Here is a 17,931-nt window from a genome sequence, read left to right as displayed (position 1 = left end):
CTAAGTGGAGGGATGACATGCAAATGGAAACAGATTTTTTTTTTTTTTTTTTTGGACCCTTGGATCCTGTAGGAGTCTGTAGGCTGTGGTTAGATTCTGGATGTATTGAGTTGGGAAGGCTGTCTTGGGTTTTGAGGAAGGGAAACCATGTTCCAGTTCAAGTTACAACTACAGTAACAGGTTTGTAAAGAAAGCTAGAGGTTAGGTTGAGTATACGCTGGCCTGCACGGCTGTCTGGCTGCTCCTGCCTTGGGCCTGGTTCATGGTCACTCCCCAGGAAAGAGGTGCTACATATGAAAGTAGCAATAGCTGAAGAAAGGGAACTAGGCCTCGCCCAGTGTATCAGCAGCCAGACAAGAGCATCTGCTGCTCTTGCTAGATAGACAGTAGACCTGCTGCCACCCAAACCTCATCATATAAATCAGGCTGACCTAGGCACTGTGAATTCCTAAGCCTCGGACTTGTTGAGAACCCTGTTTTAATCACCATGTTCCTTCTCAAGCCTTCCCTACATCTTGCAAAGCTTTTCCATCTGGAAGGGTGTGGTAAAATGGCATGGAGATTGGAACTACCTCTTCCCTTCAAGGATGCTAGCCAATGGTGGTTAACTTGAGTGCCAACACATTCGCAGCTGCAAAGGGAGAGGCGCCTAAAATGAAGTTGTCTGTGTACGTAACAACTTGTCTTAGCTTTGTCAGTTGTCGTAGTTGCATTATTGTTTAGCAGACCACCCTGTCTGTGTCTTTTGACTCTAGGATTGGAAGAGAATAACACTTGATTGTCAGTTAATTCTCCCTGTGGTTGGGTCCAATCCTGCTTTCCCACTCACTGCTTCTTGCCTCCTGCATCCACTAGGGTCTAACAGGCCTCCTCAGGGAGCCACCATGGGGAGCACAGGCAAATCTGGGTGTTGAACTCACAATGGTGCTGGCTGGGCCTGTGTACATTTCAGCACCCGCTGCTCTTCTCCCTCGTGTTCAAACTGAATAATAAGACATGAGCAATACATGTGTGCATAAGAACTTGTGACACTCTGTGTGGATGCTGCAGGCAGAGAAATGCATTTTCTGACCAAAACTTCCTTCAGAAACACCAGCCATGAAGATTGTGGCGCCACCCAGAACTGCCTTCATGTCAGTGTCAGTCAGCAATAACACAGCTAACTCAGGGCTTCAAGTAAAATGTGGGATTTAAATCAACCCCAATTCACGGACTCTTTTAAACTCTTTTTTTCTCTTTCTATTTTTATTTTGGGGCACCAAGACACTTCTTTATTTCCTTTTTAAAAACTATGGAATGTAGGAAAGGTCCCAATAAGAACAAAAAGAAGCAAGCCAGCCCTTGTCCCTAAGTCATTAGACTTCAAACACACATTTAGAGAATTTCCTGAGCCTTAGAGAAACCACATCTCTGCATATTGTCCACACTCTTTTCCATTACCATGTTTCAGATGTTAGCCATCCACCTCTGCTTCCTACAGGCTGAGGAAGACCTGAGGAGCAAGCCGGTTAGCAGAGTCTCCTGCTGTCTCTGGTCCATTTCCTGCCTGGATTTTCCTTCCTGATGACTGTCAGCTGTAAGCAGAAATAAACCCTGTCCTCCCCGAGGTGGTCATGGTATTTATCACAGCAACAGAAGCCAAACTTAGACACGTATATTCATATTATTGGGCTGTATTGTTTTCCTTTGGTTTGACTTTGAGTATTATTTTTAAATTGTAACAAAAATCCCATGTTGAAATAATTTTCATTCCTCTTCCGTGTGAAATGTGTCTTTTAAATGCAAATGAAGCGCTAAATTGCAAAATTCTCTTTGAAGTTAAAAACTCGATGAAAAAAGTTAAACAGCAGAGCCCTTGCTTGGCCGGAGAGCAGCCTGTATTCAATTTCCAGCACCAAAAAAATTTAAACTATATATCGTTACTAATTTTCACCTTTATAATTCCTTATTTATGAAGTACATCTGCTCCATATTAGACTACCCATAATTCTCTTTGCTCCCTTCTAGTTCTCACTCACAGTTTAACACAAGGGAGATAAAGTGATGAGCTGCAGATTAATAAGTGGTAATAAAAACATCAGCAAAATAAATTTGTGAGGCTGGCTAGATGGTTTAGCAAGGAAATGTGTTTGCTTGTGTGGCCTGACAATGTGAGTCCAATCCCAGGGTCCACAAAAAAGTGGAAAGAGAGAACGGAGTCCAAAGAACTGTGCTCTGCCCTCCACAGGCAGGCTGTGGCCCATGGGCACATACGAACATTCGATAATGATAATTTTTAAAATAAAAAAATTTAAAACTTAGGGGTTATTTTTTTTGTTTGTTTGATTGAGGTGAGAATATACTAATAAAGGCACAGAATGGTAGAGTTCTGCATGACTCAAGAGGCCACATCAAGAGTACCAGACCGAAGACAGTTGTTACAGTCTAATAAAATGTCTGTTCAAATCTCCAGATATGCGTTTGGCTCCCCAGTTGTACAACCATTACAATGTTTTAACAAAAGAGCTAAGAAGAATCATACTGTCATATAGAAATAGTCAGTTTTTAAAACATTGGATTTTGAGTAGATAGTAAAAATATGTGGACCATTAATTAGACAAAAATAGGTTGCCATATAACCTGATTAAACTTCTAGTTAATGCATATTTTGATAATTTTTATATAAAACCAAATCCTTTAAAATTATAATGACTAATATTTTAAGATGAATCAAAACCACTTAATTGTAGAAGGAAGATATAATTCCAGGGGCTGGAGGTCTCTTTTCATCTTTTAAAACTGTGTTTATATTAATAGTTGCTTTTCTTGGCAAGAATATCTAGAATCAAGAGGCAGTAACGGGACTGGGATGATGGTTCAGTGGGTACAGTACTTGGTATACAAGCATGAGAACCAGAGTTCTGATCCCCAGCATCAGAGTAAATGCAACGTAAATATAGGAGCCATCTTACAATCCCAGTGCTGATGAGGTGGTACCAGAAGGTCCCTGAAGCAAGATGGCTAGATTAGCTGGGTTGGCGAACTCTTCATTCAAGAGCAGAGTGATCATTGAGGAAACCTGACGTCAGCCTCTGGCCTCCACAAACATATGTGCACACTTGGACCGCTCCCACATGTACTTCACACATATGAATGCACATAAATGTACATGCAATCACATTACATGCACACACAAGCCAAAGATAAATTAAAACAGAAGACAAGGTAAACCACAAAAAATGGAAAAACAGTTATCCTCATTAGAACCACACATAATTTCCCATTTTCCCTCTTTCTGCTTCTCTGTATTTTCTATGACAAATAAACATTATTTGTACAGTTAAGAAAAACCAAAGAGAAATATAAACACTGAGAATATAGTTTTATCTCCTATTTTGGTGGGAAAAAGAGACTTAAAATCATCACCAGGGTCTCTTTATGCCAAGTAATAAGTATTTTGAGATGAAGAGAAAGTGTCTACGCTCTGGGCTTGGAGATTGAGAAAAAATATGGAGTGTTCTAGAACCTTGGGAAAATTCTGGAAGAATTAAGTAGAATGATAAAATCTACAAGTTCAAAACACTCTTGACAGGTCAGATCTGGACAGTCAAAGGATACTATCTTGGGGGAGAATGTCTAACTCTTAGTAGACATTGTATATTATATTTTCTTAAGGCTAGGGAGGGCATGTTTAGCTTGCTGACAGAATGTTTGGCCAGCATGCACAAGACCGTGGCTTGGGTTCCCTACTTTTCCATTCTTGGAAAACATGTATTTTATTATCGATTGTTATGTATGTATGTGTGTCTTTACATATCTCTTTCTGTGTGTACGCACACATTTACATGCTGATCCACAAAGGCCAGAAGAGGGTGTTAGTTCCCTAAAGCTGGAACTATAGGTAGTTGGGAGATGACTTCTGGATCCAGTTGAAGAGCAGCAAGCACTCTCAACCACTAGGCCATCTCTCCAGTCCCTTAGTCTTTTTTTAATATAAGAAAAGTTCCTGAAAATGTAATGATTTGAACTGATTAGTCCTCCGCTGAATGAGAAACAAAGGCTTCTTGTAAAATAGGATGAATGCCACTGTGTACCTGGCGTAATCACAGTCCAGTTGATTGTTAGCCTAGAAATCACACAGAATCCAACTTACATTCCCTGAGAAACAAGAAAACAACAGCAAAGCTATAAACTGTGCCTGTGAGATAAAATTATATGAGCCTAAAGCTTGGGTTTTATGTTTGGGCTTCAGAAAAAAAAAAAAACAACCTGGGTTGAGAAGATTTTTTTTTTTTTTTGGTTTTTGGTTTTTTAAAATTATGATAAAATTCATCGCATAGTCTGGCAAGAGGTCCTTATATACACTATATCATCGCCATCTGTGTCATTTTGTCAACATTGAGAATGTTATGCAATCTGCCAGAGCATCGTTCAGTCCAGTACAGCTACAAGAAATAGTGAAATATGCACAGATTCCCTTTAAAGTACACAATAGCTCTGGACTTTCAAACTATCAGCCGTAGCATGTAAGTCATCTTGTATAAACATGCTTTCCCAGAGTAATCAGACACATCAGTAATTGGCCTTTCCACCCAGGCCTTCCGGAAATACTGGGATGGGGCGGGAAGGGGGGCTCAAGTACATTGACCCTATCTTGTGTTTATGTTAGAATTTTTCTTCTTCCTTTGCTTTCTCTTTGAAAGCTCTTCTGGTTTTTAGCTCTGGTTCCCACAGAGAGACGTCAAGGTGGGTATCTGTTTAGGGAGCTGGGGTCCTGAGGTCCCAGTGCCTGCCTTGGTCTAGGACACTCCCTTTGTACTGAATACAAACCCTTCTAAACTCAGTTGGCATTTACGCATGGCCTGAATGTGCACTGGAATTGACCATAATGAAGAAACAAACAGAAACAAAGCAAAGCAAAACAGACAAACTAACCAAGTAAATGTGACCCTTACCTGTCGTGTCAGAGGTCAGAGCCCTTCTTTCTGCCCAGCAACTAGACCAGTGGTGATGAGGGCCAACTCTGTGTAGGCAGGCCTTGTGCCTCATTGGATTGCCTCAATGTTGTGGGCTTCTGTCAGCAGAGTTATAAATAAGGCATGTCCACTGGCCCAGCCCAGTAGATAAGAACCCAACCCTGGCTCCTGCAAGCCTTTTTTGGTCTCTGAATTCAGAAAGTCTCAGGGCCCAGTTGAGAAGGGGCTGATGTACATGTCCCCATTTGGCTTGCCTATCTCAAGGACACCCACCCCAGGCCTCACAGGTATTCCAGCAATACAAGAGTAACTGGAAGAGGGAGGATGCTTGGTCCAAAACCTCCCAGTGTGTAGCCCAGTGCTATATGCCTCACTGGAGGCTCAGGCAGCTGGCACAAGAGCAGGAGGCACTTCTCTGGGGATGCATGAGCACCCCCAAGGACCCAGAAGGGAAAGCCTGGTGTCTGGCGCTCCCTGTTGGAAAGAGTTTTCTGACCTTCCTTCCACAGCTTATGTGGACAAGGACACGTGTATTCTAGAAAACCCAGAAAGATTCGTGGGCTCTAGCACCAGGCACATGTTTGGCTGTGGACTAGAATTCATTTCCAGAAAGCCATGCCTTCTCTCTCATCCCTGCTCATGAGTGACTAGTGATTCTGTATAGAACTGAAATGGAGGGTTTACTGGAGTCTATTAAAGAGCCATGTGCCAGAAGAAACAGAAGACTACTCCTGAGCCTCCCTAAGTTTCCAATTTATGAGCAGATGGCCATGGCATCTCATGCCCCCTGCCTCCACCCTATCCCTAGGCTGTGTGCTTGGCACTAGCTACTGAGTTCTCACAGTAGATTGGCTTGGGAATTCATCCCACTGCAACCAGGGGTGTGGACAGATAGCGGGCAAGGACGGTTCCTGCAGATCCTTTTCCATTAGGGAAAACCATATACTGCCTTCCCACTTAGCAAGAGCAGACTTGGCAAATTATAGTGGGAAGGAGAAATAGCTACCCCCCACCCTGCTTCTCCAAGCTTCAAATAAGTTGATATCAAACAGTTTAGCCAGAGAAAAACCAACTCAGTCACGTGCATGAGGGACTCCTCCTAGTCACACAAATCTTAGGCAGTTCAGCTGCCCCTCGAGGTGACTTCATTGAAAATGTCCTCCATAGTCTCATAAATTTGCATGCTTAGTCCCCAGGTGATAAACTGGAAAGCATTAGGAAGTGTGGATTTGTCGGAGGTGTGTCATTGGGAGTGAGGTTTATGGTTTCAAAACCCCACACCAGGCCCATTCTCTCTCTCTCTCTCTCTCTCTCTCTCTCTCTCTCTCTCTGTCTGTCTCTCTGTCTGTCTGTCTCTCTCTCTGTCTCTCTCTGTGTGTCTCTCTCTTTCTTTCTCTTTCTCTCTCTCTGTCTCTCTGTCTCTCTCTGTCTTTCTCTCTCTCTGTCTCTCTCTGTGTCTCTCTCTGTCTCTCTCTTTCTTTCTCTTTCTCTGTCTCTCTGTCTCTCTCTTTCTCTCTCTCTGTCTCTTTCTGCCTCTCTCTGTCTCTCTCTGTGTCTCTCTCTGTCTCTGTCTCTCTTTCTCTTTCTCTGTCTCTCTCTGTCTCTCTCTTTCTCTCTCTTTCTCTCTCTGTCTCTGTCTCTTTCTTTCTCTCTCTCTCTGTGTGTGTGTGTCTGTCTCTCTCTGTCTCTGTCTCTGTCTCTGTCTCTGTCTCTGTCTCTCTCCCACCTTGGACCAGGATTAGGATTTAAAGCTCTCAGTTACTGCTCTATCACCACACCTGTTTGCTTCGAGTCAGGACTATAATGGAATAATCCTGCTTGCTGCTGCCACGCTTCCCACCATGATAATGGAATAAACCTTATAAACTGTAAGCAAGCCCCCAATTAAGTTCTATTATATGAGTTGCCTTGGTCTTGGGGGTCTCTTCATAGCACTAGAACAGTAACAACGGCACCTCTTCCCTTTGCAAAGATCATCCCAGCCGAGCTGGTCGATGTTTTACACCCTCGCATGGAGGGGTAAAGTTCCCTTTTAAGTATCCAGCAGCTCCCTGGCAACTCTGTTTCTGGCCTGGGAGAGGGGTAGAGTAATATAGAGGCTGGGGAAGGATAGAAGGCAGGGTTTTCCATCTATCCGTGTTGGGTAAAGCTTTCAAGAGAGGCAGAGGTTTTCTTGGATCAGCGCCATGTAACTTTACGTTCTGCATCTGTGGATTCAACTGTGGGTTGTGGAAACCTGGATCCAGATGAAAACTACAACCTACCAAGCTGCATCCCTGGAATCCATTTTTCATCCCTACAATCTAAGGTATAGAATGGGTTCTCAAAGTATTCCTGTCAGATAGCTGTCATGAAGAATGGCCTGGGATAAATACCAGAGATGTGGCCCTGGTACAGAACCCAGGAACAGAGCCTGGAGCCGAAACCTCAACTCTCTGGACTGTCTATATGAATGGGGGTGTCAAAGCCCTTGGATTGCCCAGCCTTTACTGCCTCTTGTGTCACTGGTGATCCACGGGGCTGCTGGGATTCACAAAGTGATACTCTGAAGCAAAGGCCTCAGAGGCGGTCTCTCAGCTCCTGCCACGCTCCTGGCTCTTACTGCTCATTCCACTCCGAGGCAGACTACCAAGATTATAATTCATCCTCCCTACAGTGGGTTATAGAAATCATAACCACTTTCCTTTCCCCCAAATGCAACCATAAAACTTAAAAGTACCACACTAATTCTTCCTGGGGTTTCAATGGAAGAGTCAGTGATAATAAAGAAGGTTCTCTACCCTGCCTTGCTCAATAGCTCATGAGATGCTCAGTCAGAGCATCTCCAGGGATCCTTCCCCTGGAGGGAAGAAAAGCTGTACAGAGGAATCAGCAAGAACCTGAACATCCAGGTCTGACTGGATTTTCCCACTCTACTCCTATTTCCCTCACACCTCTGCCTAATCACAATTCTATCTCTGCTTCATGAGTCTAAGCACAAACATCAGTAGTCGCCCTGTCTCCAGCCTACAATCTCCTGTGTCATGTAGAACTGGGCTCACATGCGTGTATGTGCTCTGCTCTTGCTAATATATCTGTTGTGTTGGCTGTGGTGGACATGGGAAAGATTAGCTCTCACACGATGCAAGGACTTCAAGAGTGAGATTAGCTTCTGGGGGATGGAGGTTCTAAAGGGAGGCAGAGAGACTGTGGGATAAGAAAACCAGGTGGAAGGCTTCTCTTGGAAGGAACAGGACCAAGGAGAAGGAATTCATGTGCCCTCATGAACACGGGCCTTCTGAAAGGATCGGTGGATTTTGAGGGCTCAAGTATAGTGGAGGAAAACCATGTATCTCCTTATCCTTTTGGAATTCATAGCTGGGATCTCCTGTAGCCAGGGACAGATTTGCAAGAGAATAAGAAGTGGAGCAGAATAGCAGCCACCATGTGATACTGTAATTGGACAAGGGGAAGAAGAAGCCCAGCTGGACTTGTTTGCTCAGATCCCAGACCCCCAGATATGGAGTAGGCTCTCTCTGAAATGAGAGTCTTGCTGTCTCCCATCAGAAAAGATGAATGAGAGAATTTCTTCTAGGCATCTTCAAGACAGAAAAGCAGTGAAAGATTAGATTATTGATGGGGGGTTTCTTGATAGGCATAAATTCCTCTAACAAAAGCATCTCTTTCCCTGAGGTTTGGTGTAGCATATTTCCGTCTCCATGAGCAGCATCCTTGTTTGGCATCCTTCTTGTCGCAAGCAGGCTCAGGCACACAGCTGTGGGGTGGGTGGGAGGTGATGAGCAGGCAGCCTATCTGACATTCATACCCCACCCACCGGAACAGCCACTGTGGGAGTGAACAGCATCTGAGCCAGCTGGCACCCAGTGTTATGGGTTGTGATCAGGCCTGGGGGGAGTGGAAGGGGGATGCAGCGAGAACTGGTCTTGAATGTGACATTTGCTCATCTTGCACAACATTATAAAAGACACCTCTAGATTGGGATTTCTCAAACTCAGAGACCGACGTCGAAGGCAGATAGGTCTAGAGTAAGCCGAGATTCAATTTGCAGAATGCATAGTAAGAATGGACAAGACTGCTACAGTGTTGTTCAAAGAAAGGTCAGCATCACCATCATTTCTTAAAAAAGAAAGAAAATGAAAGAAAGAAATGAATGAATTAAGGAAGGAAGGAAGGAAGGAAGGAAGGGGAGGAAGGAAGGATCTTTCTATGTAGCTCAGTTGATTACAAGCTTTACAAACCATTGTGCCCAACCACGTAAGGCTTTCAACTGGCTTTGTTTATGGTATATTTATGCACTACAGTTTATTCTAGAAGAAAGTAGAACAAATGTCTTGGTGGAATGAAAAGAAGTTGTCTGGAAGCTTCTGTCCTTGTGTAGACACAAAGACAAAAAGGTAGAAAAATAGCTGGTTTGTTTAAATTGGATGGCTTCAGGTTGCCCTTTAGTGTGAGGATGAAGGCAGAGGGAGTCAGAGTCACTACCATGCCTGTTGAAGCTGGCTCTCTGGGGAGTTTGGCTTTGTCTTTCAAGCATGGTATCTTCTTTGGTCAGATGAGCAACTTAGCTTCAGCATGGAGCTGTATGACGGTATGTGAGTGAATATATCTTGATTTTTTTTTAAGGCTCATTTATGTACAAACAAGCATAGAGAGATAATGTTAGACGCCATAAGATCCTCGCCCCAAGATGGCGATGGCCACCCGAGGGCCAAGTGATAAACAAGTCCTTATTAGGTGTGAAGGCTGTGCTTCAAGGTGGCCTGATCTTACAAAAGCCTCACGAGCCTATGGAGAGATGATATATGGCATCAGTTCATGGGCTCCTGGCAGGGTTTATAAGCTGTGCCCGGGAAGGGATCGTGGGCTCGCCATCTTCACTACCAACTTCTAAGCATCCTGAGTAAACTGCTGTGAGAAGGAACTGGTTGTTCCATGTCTTAATTCCTGCTGGTCAGGGTTGGCGTGGCACAAGATAATAGACTCAGGAAGGAAAGGATACCCCAGCTACCAGCCTGGGTAGGGATGGTCTTCCATAGCAGGGTCTCCTGGAGAACCCCAGCCCCCATGTCTGCACACTTGGATAGTTTGCCAATGAGATCATGAAATCTTCTCAGTCCATCAGCTAACTGTCTGTGGTGCTTCTCGGACAGGCTGAGCTGGTCCATCCTGGATCATATAGCTTCAGCACTAAACCCATCTAGGACCTGTCAGCAACATTAATGGTAGTCATTACCCAGGGCTCTTGCCATGGTCCTGTGCACCCCTGTTTCCCCACTCACCATAGGTAACATGACCGCTGACTGCCATGGCCAGCTTTGAGAGTCTGTCACTATTGCTCTCTGCTCGGGGTTGGGTAGATAGTGGTTGCATTCCTTCTGTGATCCTATTCGGTAGCTCCCAAAGTCTGCCCAGCTAGTAGCTGGGGTCCCTATGCATTGCCATCAGGAGTCTGTTCGTGTTGTCAGTTCTAAGATCCAGTAGATCCACATTTCTCCCCTTCCTGGCCTCTCTTAGCTTGCCTATTACTGTGACAGCCCTTCCTCCTCACCATGCCCAAGGGCTGCGTGTGCTGTTAACAACGCTCCTGGCTCCCAGCCCAATGAATTAGGTGTCTTTTGCTAGGGCTCAGAATACCACAGCAGTTTTGGCTTTGTTGTTGTTGTTGTTTTTTTTTTTTTTCCGAGTGTTTTGAATTAAAGGAGACCTGAAATCTTTAGAATCCAGGTCTCTCTACCCTTCTGACTTTCTGTCTCCCACCTCACATTCCTCTCCAAAGTAAGTCACAGAAACCAAACTTCCTCTTCCCTAATGCAGGTCATAAGAATCAGACCTCCTCTTCCCCATATGGAGCCATGAAGCATAGGCAGGCTATTATCTTTGTTCTTTCTTCCCTCAAATGCCCTCATCACAGAGGGGTCCTGCCCCACATCTGCAGGCTGAAGGAAGGAAGGCTGCACAGAGCTATCTGGAAGAGTTCTGGTCAGAGCAGACATGCCTGGCTGGGTTTCTGCTCCATCTCTTTCCCTTAGATCAAACTCTCATCCAATCACCTCTCAACACAGTGGTCTCTGCTTCACAACCTTAAGCATAAATGGATTTTTCCCCCTAGTCTTTGGGTCTTGGCTTCTGAAGGGCCAATATCATGTAGACATGAATCTACCATGCTTCTCTCTGGCTAACCTGTTCTTTGTTTACAGCAGAGCCAGATGTGACCCTGTGATGGATGAGGAAAGATCTCCTTATCATCCTTGCTTTTCTTCCTAGCCAGATGGTGCATGTGTCTTGGGGGCAGGGGTTGGATTAATATGTTTAGTGACTCAAGAAGAGAGACAAGCCAGGGAGCCTGAGGACAAGCGAAAGGTGAAGAGGAGCAGGGTGTTGGGCCAGGAAACCTGGAGGCAAGGTTGCTAGGAAGGAGAGGCCTAGGAATGTACTGTGTTTTGTAAGTAGAGACTAGTAAAGGTAAAGAAAGCTTTGTGGTTTTCAACTAGGAAGTTCACAGATGCAGGACCAAAGTGAGTCAGGGGTGCAGAGCTAAGTGAGTGGCTTCGGAAATGTTTCACCCACCAGGCTGTCCGTCTGCAGAAACCCAGAGAAGAAGTCAGCTTTGTTCTAACTGGCTGCTGGGACTACTACCTAGCCACTCTGTCTGCTCTTACGGAAAGCTCTGTGTAAACAGTCCTTCTGCGCTTCCCAGAACAATGGCTGGGAAGGTGGCTGCAGAAATGTCTGCAGTGTAAACACATCCCTGAAGCTCTGGAAAGTCTCAGCCTGAAAAACAGCGCTAGCTTTTTCTGATGTGACAGAATCCAGGCACCTCTTCCTCTTAAGTGTGATTTGGCCAGAATTCATTTTAGATGTGGAAAAGAGCAAGGAACTCAGACTGGAGTCTCTCTTTATACTAAATCATTACACTCTTTGGGGGCTTAGAGAGTGATACCCCTCTGTGAAGGCTCCTGATGCTAAACTTTTCCTTATCCCTCCTGCCCTCCAGTCTGCCACCCTTCATTCTTTCTGTATTGGTTTGATTAAGAATGGTGCCCATAGGCTCATGTATTTGAATACTCATTCACCAGGGAGCAGTACTATTTGAAAGAATTAGGAAGTGTGGCCTTGTGGGAAGAAAGAAGTGTATCACTGGGGTGGGCTTTGAGGTTTCAAAAGTCAAAGCCTAAGGATCAGGGTGCTGCTTTTCTCCAGCACTGTGTCTGCCTGTGTGCTGCCATGATAATAATAGACTAGCCTCTGAAACTGCAAGCAAGCCCATGATTAAATGCTTTCTTTGATAAGAATTGCCTCCGTCATTGTGTCTCTTCACAGCAATCGAACAACGACTAAGATATTTCCTCAAGACAGGTTATAGAGAGACTCTTCCCCAATATGGGTCATAGAATCCAGAATCTCCTTCCACAGCTAGCTGCTTGTCCACATAAGAGTTCTCTATAAAAAAAAAATTCTCTGATCTATAGCATAAAAGTCATCACAAGATGGCCTCACCAAATTACAGAAAGAGTTCTACCCCACATATAGGAGAAAAGAATGCTGCATAGAAATACCAAAACTCTGGACAGACAGGCCCTGCCAGCCTCTTGCCCCAGGTCTATTACATCAGCTCAGACCCTTTTGTACAAACACATTTTTCATGGAAGTTTTCACTTTGCCAACTTAAACATGAAAAGGGATTGTTCACTCTGGTCTTTCATCTGTAGGCTTCCATGCCATATAGAACTATGATCAAATATGTTTGTTATTTTTGTTGGATTTCTGTCTTGGCGATAAATACATGAAAGAAACCACTAAAGAGAGGAAAGATTTAGTTTTATTCTTTCAGAGGTTTCAGTCCATGGTCACTAGGCCCCATCATTTTGGATATTTGTGATAAGACAGAATACCACAGGGAGGGCATGAGGCGCAGCCGAGATGCTCACTTCCTGAGAGACAAAAAGAGAGATGGGTACAGGGTCTGATTACTATGCCACTCAAGATAAGAATTTTAATAAACTTCTTTCACAGATTTCATCTCCTAAATAAAGTTTCCATTATTTCCCACCAGAGTCATCAGCTTGAACATTTAATATTTAATACAGTTCTGGGTATTATGGCATAGACCTGTAGTCCTACCACTGCGGAAGTTGGGCAAAGAGCTTGTGGTCAGCCTTAGCTATATGGTGATATCCTGTTTAAAACAAAAGACAAGATAAAAAAACAAAAACAAAACTAAACAACCAAACCATTGTACTTGTTGTCTTTTGTTATGGAGTGAGACTCACATGGTGGGCAGGAAAGGAGTCTCTTCTTTTCCACACATGCAGTAATTTCAGCATGCAAACAAATGTTTATGGTCTGCTCAATTGTTCTAGGCTTCTGGATTCAGTATGTTATTTTGCTTCTTTTCACACTAAAGTATACACACACACACACACACACACACACACACACACATACACACACACACCCCACCATCAGCAGCAGCAGCAGAGTAGGTGCTCACAAGTCAGTATCAGCCCAACATTACAGATGCTGTGCATTCTCATTTTCTGTTCCTAACATTCCCACCCAATCTGCTTTTAGACTTCATCCACACCAATTTATGTGTCTGGCAACAGCTCAGGAATAAACTGTCCAAAGTTTCTGATGCTCTAAAGGTAATTATTTTTATTAGTTTTATTGTTTGAGAATTTCATTCATGCATATAATGTGTTTTAATAAAACTCACCCCATCCCCTCCTTTCCAAGGTTTCCTCTATCACCCCTACACACACACACACACACACACACACACACACACACACACACACACACTTTTTCTTGTGAACTTCATGTGCTCTTTAAAAAACCCATTGAATCCACTTGGTGCTGCTTCCTTTATGCATATGGATGTATGACCGTCTACTGGAGCATGAGTAACTTTCAGAGGCCTCTTCCTGAAGAAAACTGACTCTAGCAGCCATCTATTGCCTCTTCCTCAGCTAGGGATAGTACTTCATAAGTTCCTTCCCCCACATGCCCTGTGATTTTTGGCTGGCTTGATCTAGTGCAGGCCTTGTGTATACAGTCAAAGCCACTGTGAGTTCATGTATACAATGGCCCTGTCAGGTCTGGGAAATGTTCTTTTGTTACAGTCCTCCACAACCTCTACCTCTTACAATTGTTCCACAGCCTGGATGTGATTTATGTCCCATCCAGGGCTGAACACCCCACAGTCTCTTGTTCTCTGCCCATTGAAAGGTTGTAGGTTTCTGTGTTAGTGCCATCTTCTTCAGAAAGAAACTCTTCTAATGAAGCTTGAGCGATGCATTCATTTGTGAGCACTAAGACAAGTAAGTACACAGGGGCAGGTTTATGTCTCTGTCCAGTTAGCAGAATAATTCTAATATGTTCTCTCCCAGTTTATGACTTCCCCAGCTATAAGTTCTTGGCCCATGTGCAATCTGTCTTTTTAGTCAAATAGTGAAAGATCAAATGGTAACGAGTTATAGTCCACTGAAGAACTAAGAGGGAGTTGAGAGTGAATTGAATGTTTTCCTGTGTAAACTAGCCAGAGTTTGCACAAGAACCATACCTAAGAGCTGGAATGAGGTGGTATAGTTAGGAGTACCTACCTAGGGTCCTAGGTTCCACCTGCAGAAAGAAGTGGTGAGGGGGGAGGGGGGAGGGGAAGGGATTCAGGGAAGAGACAGAGAGAGGGAGAAAGTGAGAGAAAGAGGAAGATTCATAAGAGGAGGAGGAGGAAGAAGAGGAGAAGGAGAAAGAGGAGGAAGAAAAGAAGGAGGAAGAGGAAAAAGAGGAGAAGGAGGAGGAAGAAGAGGAGAAGGAGAAAGAGGAGGAAGAAAAGAAGGAGGAAGAGGAAGAAGAGGAAAGGAGGAACAGGAGGAAGACAGTCAGTCAGCTACTCTCAGACCTCAGCTGTCATTGTAAATAATGAACATAATCAGGTCAACAGACTATAATTTTAGAATCATTTTTAACAATCATCATATAGCAGTGTCATTGAGGAAAATCTAACCCACTGAAGATAGATCAGAGTGCTCCTTTGCTGTCTGGCATTGAGTTAGATTTAGCCAATGGAAGGAGCCAGTATAAATTATAAAGCAGGAGGAGAGTGATGGCAAGTCATCAGGAGCCTAGAACCTTCATCAAAAATACTTCAAGTTGAGTGTGTCCTACTTCAGGTAATAACTCTATGTCCCTAAAGGGCGATGGTTTCAACAGTGTCCTCGACAGGTTCCTGTGCTGTTCCTTGTTCATTTTTCTAAGCGATGACCTTACCTTTGTTCCTTGGTTTAAACACTACAACAATTACCTAGGCAGACTGTGTTTCCAAATCTTAATCTTCAGTATAACATCATTGGGAAATGGGTTTTTAAGAGGTGATTAAGTCATGGGCAACCTTTCCTCGTGAATGGATTAGTGGCCTCATAATGAGAGTGGTTTGTCTATAAAAGCTTGTTTAGCTCTTTAGATTTCTCTCAGATGTCCCCTTACCATGCATTGCCTTCTTACATGTTATGGTTGAGCAAGAAGCTCCCCCAGCGCTTGGGAACCCATGACCTTGGCTTTCCCAGCCTCCAAAACAAGCCAAGTCAACCTCTGTTGTTTGTAGGTTTCTTATTCTATGATATTCTGTGTCAGCAGCTGAAGGGCCCTGCTCCAACTTGCCTGGTAGGGACATGTTCCCCTCACTCAGTCTGTGCTCACTGACCCACTTTCTTCCTAAGGGCAGCACTGTCTTATATCAAAAGACCCAAGAAATTGCAAGAGAAGATTGTGTTAGCGGTCACCAGAGCACGTCTGATGACTCAGAAGGTACATGCGAATGCTGCTTTCAAATGCCTTAAATGCTCTGACCTCAGGGGGAAACCACAAGGTAAAGTTTTATATTGTGGTAAAAATTGAGTGCTTTAACCTTTCCAAAGTAGGTTCAATCTGTAACAAGTAGGTTTAGATTATCAGGTAAGAACCTACACCATCCATTTCCCAAACATTTCACCATTCCAAATTATGACTCTGTCCTCATTAAACATGAACTTCTCCTCCACCCTCCCATCAGCCCCTGGCAGCCGCCATTCTGTGTTCGGTTGGTGAATTTGACTTTTTTCCATTCAGTATTTCCACCACCCCTTAATGTCTCCTCCATGTTGAAACCTGTGTCAGCACTTATTTTGTCAATGCTGAATTCAATAATTTTCAATGCAATGTATGCCGTATCTTATTTAACTATTCAATCTATTGTCCCGAGTTTGACCTAATGCTGCTTGTTAATTTGAGTCCCAAAATTGTTTGCATGAGAGTCTGTCTGTCTGTATTAAGACACTGAGGGACCCTGCCCGCCCCCCACCCCCCCACCCTCCAGTTGGTTCTGACTGGTAAATAAAGATGCTGGCAGTCAATGTATTTCCAGACTTGGGACTGGAAGGAGGAGGAGACGGAGGGTGGGGGGTGGGGAGGAAGGAGAGGAAGAGCCACCATGCTGAGAGAGGTGGGGAGAGCCACCATGTCTGAGAATAGTGCAGGGCAGAGAGGCATGGTCACCATGTGAAGGAGCAGCCCAATTCTCTGGGTCCAGAGCAGCTAAGATAGAACACAGAAATTAGTAAGTGGTAACTCGGAATTATCAGTGGGATATAGATTCTATCAGTAGTGGAGGTTAGGCAGTGGCCCAGCTATTGTGCTGATTAAGGCATGTCAAAATATAAAGGCTGTGGTGTGTGTGTCTTTCATTCGTAAAGCATTGAGGTGTGTGTCAAAACTGCACCAACAGTGGATTTTATTCATTATTTCATTCAACAACCTATCACCAAAGAATTGGGTTGTCTTAAGTGGGGGAAAAGGCCCCCTTTCCATTAAATTGGCTCATATATTTTAGAATATACACATAATTATAGGTATTAGAAACCCCAGCCATATGGTTCCTTTAGGACAGATGTCAGAATATGATGTTTCCTGCAGCAGAAACACCCATAGATATATGTCCCAGTCTAGACATGGGGATATTTGAGAAACATCACTTATTTTTGTAAACCTCCAACCACTTTTGAGACCATTAGCCTGTCTATTTAAAGATATGCCTTCAAGGAATGGCAAGCAGTCATCAGAGTTGTCAAGACGCAGATTTGCTCCATCCTGTGCTTGTGGACTGGCCATTGGCTGCTGCTGTTCTCAGCCAGGTGGTAGGAACCAGCTGAGTCTAGCTTGGAAGCTCAGGGAACCCCTGAAGCATCCTCAACCATTTACACCGAGTCACCTGTACTCTGTCCATAGTTGGAGAGAAAAAAGCTTTGCCCTCTGCCCTCAGTCTTCGCCCTCTGAACTCACCCCATGCCCACTCTGCCATACCACAGCCACATCACCAGGCTATATTTCCTAGTTCTGGTGTCAGCCACTGGGTGCCGCTGGCAAATGAAGGAGTGAGAAGCCGGTGTCTTCTCATCCTTCTGTGGAAGGACCTCTAGTGTTGTTGACTTCTCTCCCTTCTTCCCTCCCTCTATCTATCCACCTCTGCTGAAATTACTTGGGTTGAATCTCTTTTCCTATTTAGATCTCATCTTTCCAAATGTAATGTTACAGTTTCCTTTCTATACCTGTTCATGAATGTTAACTAAAAATGTGTTTCTATTTTCCAAGTCCAACTGACTTATCTTTTCAGATACGAGCAAGCAATGTGCTCTCTAGGACCAGAAGGCTTGGGTTCTGAGCCTCTTACAGGTGTTCACTCACATCTGTGGCTTCCATGTCAGCAGATCAAACAGCCTCAGACTAAAATACTGGAGAAGGAAACCTGTATCTTTAACTGGACATATAGAGACTTTGTCATCATTTCTTAAACAATACAATCTATATTGTCAAGAACACAAATGACAATGAATGCTGGCAAGGGTGTAGGGGGAACTCTGTTTTACTGCTGGTGGGATTTTGAATTTGTGCAGCCATTATGGAAATCAGTATGGAGAATGCCTCAAAAAACTGAAAACAGAGA

General features: G+C 44.0%; 1 protein-coding gene across 1 annotated transcript in view; it reads right to left on the bottom strand.

The window, feature by feature from the left end:
- Positions 1-5,095, bottom strand: part of Fhl2 (four and a half LIM domains 2) — a 70,967-nt gene extending 65,872 nt beyond the window's left edge. The window contains exon 1 of the mRNA XM_076914947.1: positions 4,935-5,095. The gene's annotated coding sequence lies outside the window, so the exon portion shown is untranslated. The remainder of the gene's footprint in view (positions 1-4,934) is intronic.
- Positions 5,096-17,931: the final 12,836 nt, after the last annotated feature.

The sequence above is a fragment of the Arvicanthis niloticus genome, chromosome 17 (genome assembly GCF_011762505.2).
Source record: "Arvicanthis niloticus isolate mArvNil1 chromosome 17, mArvNil1.pat.X, whole genome shotgun sequence".
NCBI lineage: Eukaryota > Metazoa > Chordata > Mammalia > Rodentia > Muridae > Arvicanthis > Arvicanthis niloticus.
Note: the sequence above shows the minus strand (reverse complement) of the source record. Positions and strands in the feature narration are given on the sequence as shown.